Source organism: Eulemur rufifrons, chromosome 30 (genome assembly GCF_041146395.1).
Source record: "Eulemur rufifrons isolate Redbay chromosome 30, OSU_ERuf_1, whole genome shotgun sequence".
Classification (NCBI taxonomy): Eukaryota; Metazoa; Chordata; class Mammalia; order Primates; family Lemuridae; genus Eulemur; species Eulemur rufifrons.
Genome location: NC_091012.1, coordinates 1,767,501 through 1,780,437, shown reverse-complemented (window position 1 = coordinate 1,780,437; position 12,937 = coordinate 1,767,501).

Below are 12,937 nucleotides of genomic sequence, written 5' to 3'. Positions count from 1 at the left end.
AACACATGCCCACTTCTCCTCTCTGGTGATAATAAAAACTAACCAGCGAACTGACAGAGGGCCTGACCCCCACCATCCACATCGACCACACAAAAAAAAAAAACCGTACCCTCCAGCTACTAATTATAATGCTAACTTGCAAAATTTCCCTGCATTTTAAAACAATGGAAAAATGGTGGTGGGATGATACTTAGAAGAATGGCTTCTTGTCAGTCTCCACTAACAAAAATAGGCAACACCAAGTCAGCTACTCCTCAGCATAGTTATGTCCGTCGCAGCCTTCTTGGGTTTCAGGAGGCACAAACAAAGGTTCTCACAATTATGGTGAAACGCTGAACACCTGCAAATAATTTTCAACGTAGTGGTTAATTGAAAAGCTCTGCGGCATACTTCTTGGAACAAGCAGCTACCTGTTCCCACGCAAAGAAGAGTATATAGAACCATGGTGGATTTCCAGCTGATGAAGTAAAGGATTATTAAAGGAACGGGATGACCATGGGGATCATCGTTAATTCTCTGAAACAGAATCCGCCCTTTTCACCTGCCAAACACATGCCCACTTCTCCTCTCTGGGGATAATAAAAACTAACCAGCGAACTGAAAGAGGGCCTGACCCCCCCCCATCCACATCGACCACACACACAAAAAAAAAAAACGTACCCTCCAGCTACTAATTATAATGCTAACTTGCAAAATTTCCCTGCAGTTTAAAACAATGGAAAAATGGTGGTGGGATCATACTTAGAAGAATGGCTTCTTGTTTGTCTCGACTAACAAAAATAGGCAACACCAAGTCAGCTACGCCTCAGCATAGTTATGTCCATCACAGCCTTCTTGGGTTTCAGGAGGGACATACAAACGTTATCAAAATTATGGTGAAACGCTGAACACCTGCAAATAATTTTCAACGTACTGGTTAATTTGAAAACTCTCCAACATACTTCTTGGAACAAGCCAGGTACCTGTGCCCACGCATAGAGGAGTATATAGAAACATGGTGGAATCCCAGCTGATGAAGTAAAGGATTATTAAAGGAACGGGATGACCATGGGGATCATCGTTAATTCTCTGAAACAGAATCCGCCCTTTTCACCTGCCAAACACATGCCCACTTCTCCTCTCTGGGGACAATAAAAACTAACCAGCCAACTGACAGAGGGCCTGACCCCCCCATCCACATCGACCACACACACACAAAAAAAAAACCGTACCCTCCAGCTACTAATTATAATGCTAACTTGCAAAATTTCCCTGCATTTTAAAACAATGGAAAAATGGTGGTGGGATGATACTTAGAAGAATGGCTTCTTGTCAGTCTCCACTAACAAAAATAGGCAACACCAAGTCAGCTACTCCTCAGCATAGTTATGTCCGTCGCAGCCTTCTTGGGTTTCAGGAGGCACAAACAAAGGTTCTCACAATTATGGTGAAACGCTGAACACCTGCAAATAATTTTCAACGTAGTGGTTAATTGAAAAGCTCTGCGGCATACTTCTTGGAACAAGCCAGTTACCTGTTCCCACGCAAAGAGGAGTATATAGAACCATGGTGGATTTCCAGCTGATGAAGTCAAGGATTATTAAAGGAACGGGATGACCATGGGGATCATCGTTAATTCTCTGAAACAGAATCCGCCCTTTTCACCTGCCAAACACATGGCCACTTCTCCTCTCTGGGGATAATAAAAACTAACCAGCGAACTGACAGAGGGCCTGACCACCCCATCCACATCGACCACACACACACAAAAAAAACCGTACCCTCCAGCTACTAATTACAATGCTAACTTGCAAAATTTCCCTGCATTTTAAAACAATGGAAAAATGGTGGTGGGATGATACTTAGAAGAATGGCTTCTTGTCAGTCTCCACTAACAAAAATTGGCAACACCAAGTCAGCTACTCCTCAGCATAGCTATGTCCATCGCAGCCTTCTTGGGTTTCAGGAGGCACAAACAAAGGTTCTCACAATTATGGTAAAACGCTGAACACCTGCAAATAATTTTCAACGTAGTGGTTAATTGAAAAGCTCTGCGGCATACTTCTTGGAACAAGGCAGTTACCTTTTCCCACGCAAAGAGGAGTATAGAGAACCATGGTGGATTTCCAGCTGATGAAGTAAAGGATTATTAAAGGAACGGGATGACCATGGGGATCATCGTTAATTCTCTGAAACAGAATCCGCCCTTTTCACCTGCCTAACACATGCCCACTTCTCCTCTCTGGGGATAATAAAAACTAACCAGCGAACTGACAGAGGGCCTGACCCCCCCCCCATCCACATCGACCACACCCACAAAAAAAAACCGTACCCTCCAGCTACTAATTATAATGCTAACTTGCAAAATTTCCCTGCATTTTAAAACAATGGAAAAATGGTGGTGGGATGAGACTTAGAAGAATGGCTTCTTGTCAGTCTCCACTAACAAACATAGGCAACACCAAGTCAGCTACTCCTCAGCATAGTTATGTCCGTCGCAGCCTTCTTGGGTTTCAGGAGGCACAAACAAAGGTTCTCACAATTATGGTGAAACGCTGAACACCTGCAAATAATTTTCAACGTAGTGGTTAATTGAAAAGCTCTGCGGCATACTTCTTGGAACAGGCCAGTTACCTGTTCCCACGCAAAGAGGAGTATAGAGAACCATGGTGGATTTCCAGCTGATGAGGTAAAGGATTATTAAAGGAAAGGGATGACCATGGGGATCATAGTTAATTCTCTGAAACAGAATCCGCCCTTTTCACCTGCCAAACACATGCCCACTTCTCCTCTCTGGGGATAATAAAAACTAACCAGCGAACTGACAGAGGGCCTGACCACCCACATCCACATCCACCACACACAAAAAAAAACCATACCCTCCAGCTACTAATTATAATGCTAACTTGCAAAATTTCCCTGCATTTTAAAACAATGAAAAAATGGTGGTGGGATGATACTTAGAAGAATGGCTTCTTGTCAGTCTCCACTAACAAAAATAGGCAACACCAAGTCAGCTACTCCTCAGCATAGTTATGTCCGTCGCTGCCTTCTTGGGTTTCAGGAGGCACAAACAAAGGTTCTCACAATTATGGTGAAACGCTGAACATCTGCAAATAATTTTCAACGTAGTGGTTAATTGAAAAGCTCTGCGGCATACTTCTTGGAACAAGGCAGTTACCTGTTCCCACGCAAAGAGGAGTATATAGAACCATGGTGGATTTCCAGCTGATGAAGTAAAGGATTATTAAAGGAACGGGATGACCATGGGGATCATCGTTAATTCTCTGAAACAGAATCCGCCCTTTTCACCTGCCAAACACATGCCCACTTCTCCTCTCTGGGGATAATAAAAAATAAGCAGCGAACTGACAGAGGGCCTGACCCCCCCCCATCCACATCGACCACACCCACAAAAAAAAACCGTACCCTCCAGCTACTAATTATAATGCTAACTTGCAAAATTTCCCTGCATTTTAAAACAATGGAAAAATGGTGGTGGGATGATACTTAGAAGAATGGCTTCTTGTCAGTCTCCACTAACAAAAATAGGCAACACCAAGTCAGCTACTCCTCAGCATAGTTATGTCCGTCGCAGCCTTCTTGGGTTTCAGGAGGCACAAACAAAGGTTCTCACAATTATGGTGAAACGCTGAACACCTGCAAATAATTTTCAACGTAGTGGTTAATTGAAAAGCTCTGCGGCATACTTCTTGGAACAAGCCAGTTACCTGTTCCCACGCAAACAGGAGTATAGAGAACCATGGTGGATTTCCAGCTGATGAAGTAAAGGATTATTAAAGGAAAGGGATGACCATGGGTATCATAGTTAATTCTCTGAAACAGAATCCGCCCTTTTCACCTGCCAAACACATGCCCACTTCTCCTCTCTGGGGATAATAAAAACTAACCAGCGAACTGACAGAGGGCCTGACCCCCCCCCATCGACATCGACCACACACACAAAAAAAAACCGTACCCTCCAGCTACTAATTATAATGCTAACTTGCAAAATTTCCCTGCATTTTAAAACAATGGAAAAATGGTGGTGGGATGAGACTTAGAAGAATGGCTTCTTGTCAGTCTCCACTAACAAAAATAGGCAACACCAAGTCAGCTACTCCTCAGCATAGTTATGTCCGTCGCAGCCTTCTTGGGTTTCAGGAGGCACAAACAAAGGTTCTCACAATTATGGTAAAACGCTGAACACCTGCAAATAATTTTCAACGTAGTGGTTAATTGAAAAGCTCTGCGGCATACTTCTTGGAACAAGGCAGTTACCTGTTCCCACGCAAAGAGGAGTATAGAGAACCATGGTGGATTTCCAGCTGATGAAGTAAAGGATTATTAAAGGAACGGGATGACCATGGGGATCATCGTTAATTCTCTGAAACAGAATCCGCCCTTTTCACCTGCCAAACACATGCCCACTTCTCCTCTCTGGGGATAATAAAAACTAACCAGCGAACTGACAGAGGGCCTGACCCCCCCATCCACATCGACCACACACACACAAAAAAAAAAACCCGTACCCTCCAGCTACTAATTATAATGCTAACTTGCAAAATTTCCCTGCATTTTAAAACAATGGAAAAATGGTGGTGGGATGATACTTAGAAGAATGGCTTCTTGTCAGTCTCCACTAACAAAAATAGGCAACACCAAGTCAGCTACGCCTCAGCATAGTTATGCCCGTGGCAGCCATGTTGGGTTTAAGGAGGCATATACAAACTTTATCATAATTATGTTGAAACGTGCTGAAAACCCGGCAAATAATTCTCAACGTACTGTTTAATTCAAAAGCTCTGTGGCATACTTCTTGGAAGAAGCCTGTTACCTGGGCCCACGCATAGAGGGGTCTAGAGAACCATGGTGGATTCCAAGGTGATGAATCTAAGGATTCTTAAAGGAACAGGCTGAAAAGTGCAGATCCTGACTGAAACAGGATTCGGACTTTTTGCCTGCAACACACATGCCCACTTCTCCTCTCTAGGGATAACAAAAACAACCCATCGGATTGACAGATGGCCTGCCCCCGCCCCCCACCACCCCACACAAAATCGTGCCCTCCAGCGACTGATCCTTATGCTATCTGGCAATACGTCCTCTGCCTTTTAAAATAATGGAGATAGAATGGTGGAATTATACCTAAAAGACTGGCTTATTGCCAGACTCCCATACCAAGTATTGGCAACAGCAAGTCACCTAGGCCTCAGCACACGTTTGTCCCTGGCAGCCATCTTGGGTTTAAGGAGGCACAGATGAACCTTATCACAATTATGGTGAAAGGTGCTGCAAAAGCGGTCAAGTAATTCTCATGGTAGTGGTTACTTGAAAAGCTCTGCGGCATAATTCTTTGAACTAGCCAGTTAACTGGGCCCACGCATAGAGCAGTCTAGAGGCCCATGGTGGATTCCCAGCTGATGAAGCAAGGGATTCTTAATGGAACGGGGTGAAAAGTGCGGTTTCTGTTTCAGTCTAAGACAGAAACGGGGTCCGAACTTTTTACCTGCCACACACATGCCCACTTCTCCGGTCTGGGGAAAATAAAAACCATCCAGCGAACTGACAGAGGGCCTGCGCCCCCCACCCACACCGACCCCACAAATAAAAATGTCCCCTCCAGCTACTAATTATTATGCTAACTTGCAAAGGTTTCCATGCATTTTAAAATAATGGGGAAAGTATGGTGGAATGATACTTAAAAGAATGGCCTCCTTCCAGCCTCCAGTAACAAGTGTCGTGAAATCCAAGTGACCTAGGCCTCAGCATAGTTTTCTCCGTGGCAGCCATCTTGTGTTTAAGGAGGCACAGACGATCCTTATCACAATTATGGTGATATGTGCTGCAGAAACTGGCAAATAATTCTACACGTAGTGTTTATCTCAAAAGCTGTGCAGCATACATCTTGGTACAGGCCAGTTCATGGGCCCATGCATGGAGGGTTCTAAGGAACCATGGTGGATTCCCAGCTGATGAATCTAAGGATTTTTAATGGAACCGGCTGAAAAGTGCGGATACTGTTTCAGTCTAACTGAAACAGGATCCGCACATTTCACCTGCCACAAATATATCCACTTCCCTGTCTGGGCATAATAAACACAAACAACCAGACTGACAGAGGGACTGTCCCCCAAACCACCCCGATCCCACCCAAAAACGTCCCCTCCGTTGACTTATCCTTATGCTAACTGCCGAAAGTTGCTCACCTTTTAATATAAGGGAGAAAGGATGGGGCAATGATAATTAAAAGACTGGATTCTTGTCAGACTCCCGTACCAAGTATTGGCAACACCAAGCGAGAGAACCCTCAGTATAGGTTTGTCCATGGAAGCCATCTAGGGTTTAAGGAAGCACAAATGAACCTTATCAAAATTATGGTAAAAGTGCTGGAAAAGCTGGCAAATAATTTCCATGGTAGTGGTTATTTCAAATGCTCTGTGGCATACTTCTTTGAACTAGCCTGTTAAGTGGGTCCACACATAGTGGGGTGTAGAGAACTATGGTGGATTCCCAGCTGATGAAGCAAAGGATTCTTAAAGGAACAGGATGAAAAGTGCCGATCCTGTATCAGTCTAAGACTGAAACAGGATCCACACTTTTCACTTGCCACACACATGTCCACTTCTCCTCTCCGGGGATAATAAAAACAAACCACTGGACTGACAGAGGGCCTGGCTCTGCCTCTCCCACCCCACACAAAAACGTTTCCTCCAGCGACTCATCCTTAAGCTAAATGGCAATAGGTGCTCTGCCTTTTAAAATAGTTGTGAAAGGAAGGTGGAATGATACTTAAAGGAATGGCTTCTTGCCACGGACCAGTACCAATTATCGGCAACTCCAAGGGAGATTGGCCTAACCGTAGTTGTTTCTGTGGAAGCCAGCTTGGGTTTCAGGATGCACTGCCTAACCTTTTCACAATCATTGTGAAAGTTGCTGCAAAAACTGGCAAATAATACTCAATGTAGTGGTTATTTCCAAAGCTCTGCGGCATACATCTTGGAACTAGCCAGTTACCTGGACCCACACATAGAGGGGTCTCGACAGCCATGGTGGATTCCCAGCTGATGAATCAAAGGATTCGTAAAGGAACTGGCTGAAAAGTGCGGATCCTGTTTCAGTCTAAGACTGAAACAGGATCCGTACTTTTCACCTGCCACACACATGCCCACCTCTCCTCTTTGGGCATAATAAAGACAAACCACCAGACAGACAGAGAGCCTTCCCCTCAACGCACCACCCGACCCCACTCAAAAACGTCCCCTCCAGCAACTCATTCTTATGATAACTGGAAAAAGGTGTTCTGCCTTTTAAAATGATGGAGAAAGGATGGTGGAATGACTCTTAATAACATGGCTTCTTGCCAGGCTCCAGTACCAACTATCGGCAACACCAAGTGAACTAGGCCTCAGCATACTTTTGTCCGCCCCAGCCATCTTGGGTTGAAGGAGGCACGGACGAACCTTATCACAATTATGGTGAAAGGTGGTGCAAAAACTAGCAAATAATTCTCAACGTAGTGGTTATTTCAAAAGCTCTGTGGCATACTTCTTGGAACTTGCCAGTTACCTGGGCCCACGCATAGAGGTCTTTAAAGAACCATGGTGTATTCCCAGCTGATGAATCAAACGATTCTTTTTTGTTTGTTTGTTTGTTTGTTAGCTCATTATGGGGGTACAAAAGATCAGGCTATATACATTCCCCATGCCTCCCCTTTCCCCCGATTCTGAGCTTCAATTTTGTCCATTCCCTAGTCAGTGCACATCACATTCATCATGTAGGTGTGCACCCCTCCTCTCCCCCACCCCATCCCCCCCAGTTAGAACTTGAAGGGTGTCCATTCCCCAGGCAGTGCACATCACATTCATCAAGTAGGTATACACCCATCCCTTCCACCCGGCCCCAACCTCTGTCCGATACCCAATTGGTGTTGTTCCCAAATGTGCACTCAGGGAAACCAATTTGCTGGTGAGTACATGTGGTGCTTATTTTTCCATTCTTGGGATACTTCACTTAATAGAATGGGATCCAGCTCTCTCCAGGAGAACCAAAGAGATGCCATATCGCCATTATTTCTAATAGCTGAGTAATATTCCATGGTATACATATACCACATTTTGCTAATCCATTCATGAATTGATGGGCATTTGGGTTGTTTCCACATCTTTGTGATTGTGAATTGTGCTGCTATAATCATTCAGGTGCAGGTGTCTTTTTTATAGAATGACTTTTGTTCTTCTGGGTAGATGTCCAATAATGGAATTGCTGGATCGAATGGTAGGTCTACTTGAATCTGTTTAAGGTATCTCCACATTGCTTTCCACAGGGGCTGCACTAGTTTACAGTCCCACCAGCAGTTTATGAATGTACCTATCTCGCCACACCCACACCAACATGTATAGTTTTGGGACTTTTTGATAAAGGCCATTCCTACTGGAGTTAAGTGATATCTCATTGTGGTTTTGATTTGCATTTCCCTGATGATTAGAGATGTTGAACACTTTTTCATATGTTTGTTAGCCATTTTTATATCTTCTTTTGAAAAATTTCTATTTATGTCCTTTGCCCACTTTTTGATAGGGTTGTTTGATTTTTTCTTACTGATTTTTCTGAGTTCTAAATAGATTCTTGTTATCAGTCCTTTATCTGATGTGTAGTATGCGAAAATTTTTTCCCATTCTGTAGGTTGTCCATTTACTCCCGTGACTGTTTCTTTGGCTGTGCAGAAGCTTTTTAATTTGATCAGGTCCCATTTATTTATTTTTGTTGTTGCTGTGATTGCTTTAGGGGTCTTCTTCATAAATTCTTTGCCTAGGCCAATGTCTGTAAGAGTCTTTCCTACATTTTCTTCTAGAATTCTAATAGTTTCTGACCTTAGGTTTAAGTCTGTTAACCACTGTGATTTGATTTTTGTGTGTCCTGTTTTAGTCTTCTACATGTGGATATCCAGTTTTCCCAGCACCATTTATTAAATAAGGAATCTTTTCCCCAGAGTATGTTTTTGTCTGCTTTGTCAAAGATTAGATGGCTATATGAGGATGGTTTTATATTGGGATTTTCTGTTCTGTTCCACTGGTCTGTGTCCCTGCACTTGTGCCAGTACCAGGCTGTTTTAAGAACCACAGCCTTGTAGTATAGTTTGAAGTCTGGCAAATTAATACTTCCCATTTTGTTTTTGCTGTTTAAGATTGCTTTTGCTAAACGGGGTCTTCCCTGGTTCCATACAAAGCGTAAAATTATTTTTTCTATGTCTGTGAAAAAAGATGTTGGTAATTTAATAAGGATTGCATTGAATCTGTAGATAACTTTGGGCAGTATAGACATTTTAACAATGTTGATTCTACCGATCCATGAGCATGGTATGGTTTTCCACCTATTTACATGTTCTGCAATTTCCTTCCTCAGTGTTTCATAGTTCTCCCTATAGAGGTCCTTTACCTCCTTAGTTAAATAAATTCCTAGGTATTTTATTTTCTTTGTTGCTATTTTGAAGGGTATTGAGTCCTTAATTTGGTTTTCCATTTGACTGTTATTGGCATATATGAATTCCTCTGATTTGTGTGTATTGATTTTCTATCCTGAGACTTTACTGAATTCATTGATCAATTCCAGGAGTCTCTTGGTTGAAACCTTGGGGTTTTATAGATATAACATCATATCATCAGCAAAGAGTGAGAGTTTGATCTCTTCTGTCCCTATTTCAACTCCCTTGATTCTGCTCTCTTGCCTGATAGCTCTTGCAAGGACTTCCAATACTATGTAGAAAAGTAATGGGGACAGTGGTAAGCCTTGTCTGGTTCCAGTTTGAAGTGGGAATGCTTTCAGTTTTTCCCCATTCAGTATGATGTTGGCTGAGGGTTTGTCGTATATGGCTTGTATCATTTTTATATAGGCCCCATCTATGCCTATTTTGTTAAGTGTTCTTATCATAAAAGGGTGTTGAATTTTGTCAAATGCTTTCTCTGCATCTATTGAGAGGATCATCTGATCTTTATTTTTGCTTCTATTTATGTGATGAATTACATTCCCATATGTCAAACCATCCCTGCATCTCTGGGATGAAGCCCACTTGGTCGTGATGGATTATTTTTTTGATAAGCACTTGGATTCGATTTGTTAGAATTTTATTGAGAATTTATGCATCTATATTCATAAGAGAAATTGGTCTATAGTTCTCTGTTTTAGTTGCATCCTTTCCTGGATTTGGTATCAGGATTATGTTGGCTTGGTAAAAAGTGTTGGGGAGAATCCCATCCTTCTCTATATTGGAGAATAGTTTATGTACGATGGGCACCAGTTCTTCTTTGTAGGTATGGTAGAATTCAGGTGTGAACCCATCTGGTCCAGGGCTTTTCTTTTTGGGAAGGTTTTTTATTGCTGTTTCAATTTCAGATCTAGATATCGGTCTATTCAGGAATTCTGTGTCTTCCTGGTTGAGCCTGGGAAGGCTGTGTGTTTATAAGAATTTGTCCATTTCCTCCAGGTTTTCTAATTTGTGTGCATAAAGATTTTTGTAGAATTCATAGATGATATCATGTATCTCTGTGGCATCAGTCGTGATTACTCCTTTCGTGTTCCTGATCGAGGTTATAAGAGATTTTTCTTTTCTGCTCTTGGTTAGTTTAGCCAGAGGTGTGTCAATTTTGTTTATTTTTTCAAAGAACCAACTTTTGGTTTTATTAATCTCCGTTATGGTTTGGTTTAATCTCCCTTATGGTCCTTTTCATTTAGTTCTGATTTAATCTTAATAATTTCCTTCTGCTGGGTTTGGGTTTGGTCTCTTCTTTCTTCTCCAGCTCTTTGAGTCTATTCATTAGATTGTCTATTTGTAAGTTTTCTGTCTTTTTGGTATAGGCATTTATGGAAATAAATTTTCCTCTCAGGACTGCTTTAGCTGTGTCCCACAGATTTTGATAAGTTGTATCTCCTTTGTCGTTTAATTCAGAGAATCTTTTGATTTCTGACTTGATTTCTTCATTTATAAAATGATTGTTCAGGAGAAGGTTATTTAGCTTCCATGACTTTGAGTAGAAATGAGGATTTCTGTTAGGGTTCATTGTTACTTTTATTCCACTGTGATCCGAGAAGCTGCATGGTATTATTTCTATATTTTTAAATTTTTTAAGACATGCTTTATGTCCTAAGATATGGTCAATCTTGGAGAATGTCCCATGAGCTGATGAGAAGAACTTATATTCAGTGGTATTTGGGTAGAATGTCCTGTAGATGTCAGTCAGGCCCATTTGTTCTAGCATTCTATATACGTCCAATATTTCTTTGTTTATTTTTTGTTTGGAGGATCTGTCTTGAACTGTCAGTGGCGTGTTAAAATCTCTGGCTACTAAAGTGTTGTTATCTATCATTTGGTTCAGATCAAGTAGGGTTTGCTTTATGAATCTGGGTGCACCTAGATCGGGTGCATATATGTTAAGTATAGTTATGTCTTCTTGTTGAATTGTACCCTTCACCAGTATATAGTAACCATCTTTGTCTTTCTTTACTTTTGTTGATTTAAAAACTACGTTATCGGAGATTAGAACTGCCACGCCAGCTTTCTTTTGGGTTCCATTTGCTTGGAATATTGATTTCCACCCTTTTATTTTCAGTCTAAATGCATCCTTGCAGGTTAGATGAGTTTCCTGAAGACAGCAGATACTTGGCTTATATCTTTTTTATCCATCGGGCCAGTCCATGTCTCTTGAGTGGGGAATTCAATCCATTCACATTTAATGAGAGAACTGATAAGCGAGACAGATTGCTGTTCCTCATGTTGGGTTGAATTTCATTGATCTGTTTTCTCTCTTGAGCCATTATGATAACTGTGTTTTCATATTTATCTCTTGATTAGTGTTACATTCGAAGGTCCTTCTTGTGCTGGACCACGTGTAACTCTGTTTTGAATACTTCTTGGAAAGCTGCTCTTGTCTTGGTGAATTCTCTGAGTTTTTGTTTATCTGAGAATGTCTTAATTTCACCTTCATATATAAAACTGAGCTTATCTGGGTACAGGATTCTAGGCTGGGCATTATTCTGTTTCAGAAGAGTGAGAATGGGGCTCCAATCTCTTCTTGCTTGTAAGGTTTCAGTTGAGAAATCTGGCGTGATTCGGATGGGCTTTCCTTTGTATGTTACTTGTTTTTTTCTCCTTACAGATTGAAGAAGGGCCTCGTTAGTGGATATTTTGGTCAGTCTGATAACTACATGACGTGGTGTCTTCCTATTTGGTATGAATCTCTCAGAGGTTCTTTGAGCTTCTTGAACCTGTGTATCTAGAGATTTGGCAAGGCCTGGGAAATTTTCCTCAATTATATCTTCAGATACTTTATTCAACCCTTGCTTATTGTCTTCTTCACCCTCAGGAATGCCGATAACTCTCACGTTAGGCTTCTTTACATAATCCCACATTTCTTGTAGACTATGATTATTTCTCATGTTTCTTTGTTTTAACTCTGTGACTGCCTTATTTAATTGGAAAGTGTTATCTTCGATCTCTGAGATTCTTTCTTCTGTTTGATCTACCCTGCTCTTGAGACTTTCCACTGTGTTTTGTAGCTCCTTGAATAAATTTTTCATTTCCAGGAGTTCAGTTTGATTTTTCTTCAGTATTTCAATTTCTTTGGTGAATTTTTCTTCCAAGTCCTGGATCTTTTTTGTGGTTTCTTTGTGTTGATTATCCATTTTTTCTTGCATAATGTTCAGCGTATTTATGATCCATGTTTGAAATTCTTCCTGTGACATGTTGCTATTTGGAATCTGCTTTGTGTTAATTGGTGGAGAACTAGTAATCCTCTTTGAGGGCATGGTTTCAGCTTGATTCTTTATACTCCTAGAGTTCCTTCGCTGAGCCCTTCCCATCTGAATGAATCCTTAAGATCCCTTCTTTCAGCTTTAGTCTGGATAGGGGCACACTGTGAGTGCCAGGTAAGCTGCTTCCTCTGTCACTAGGGGGAGCCCTTCA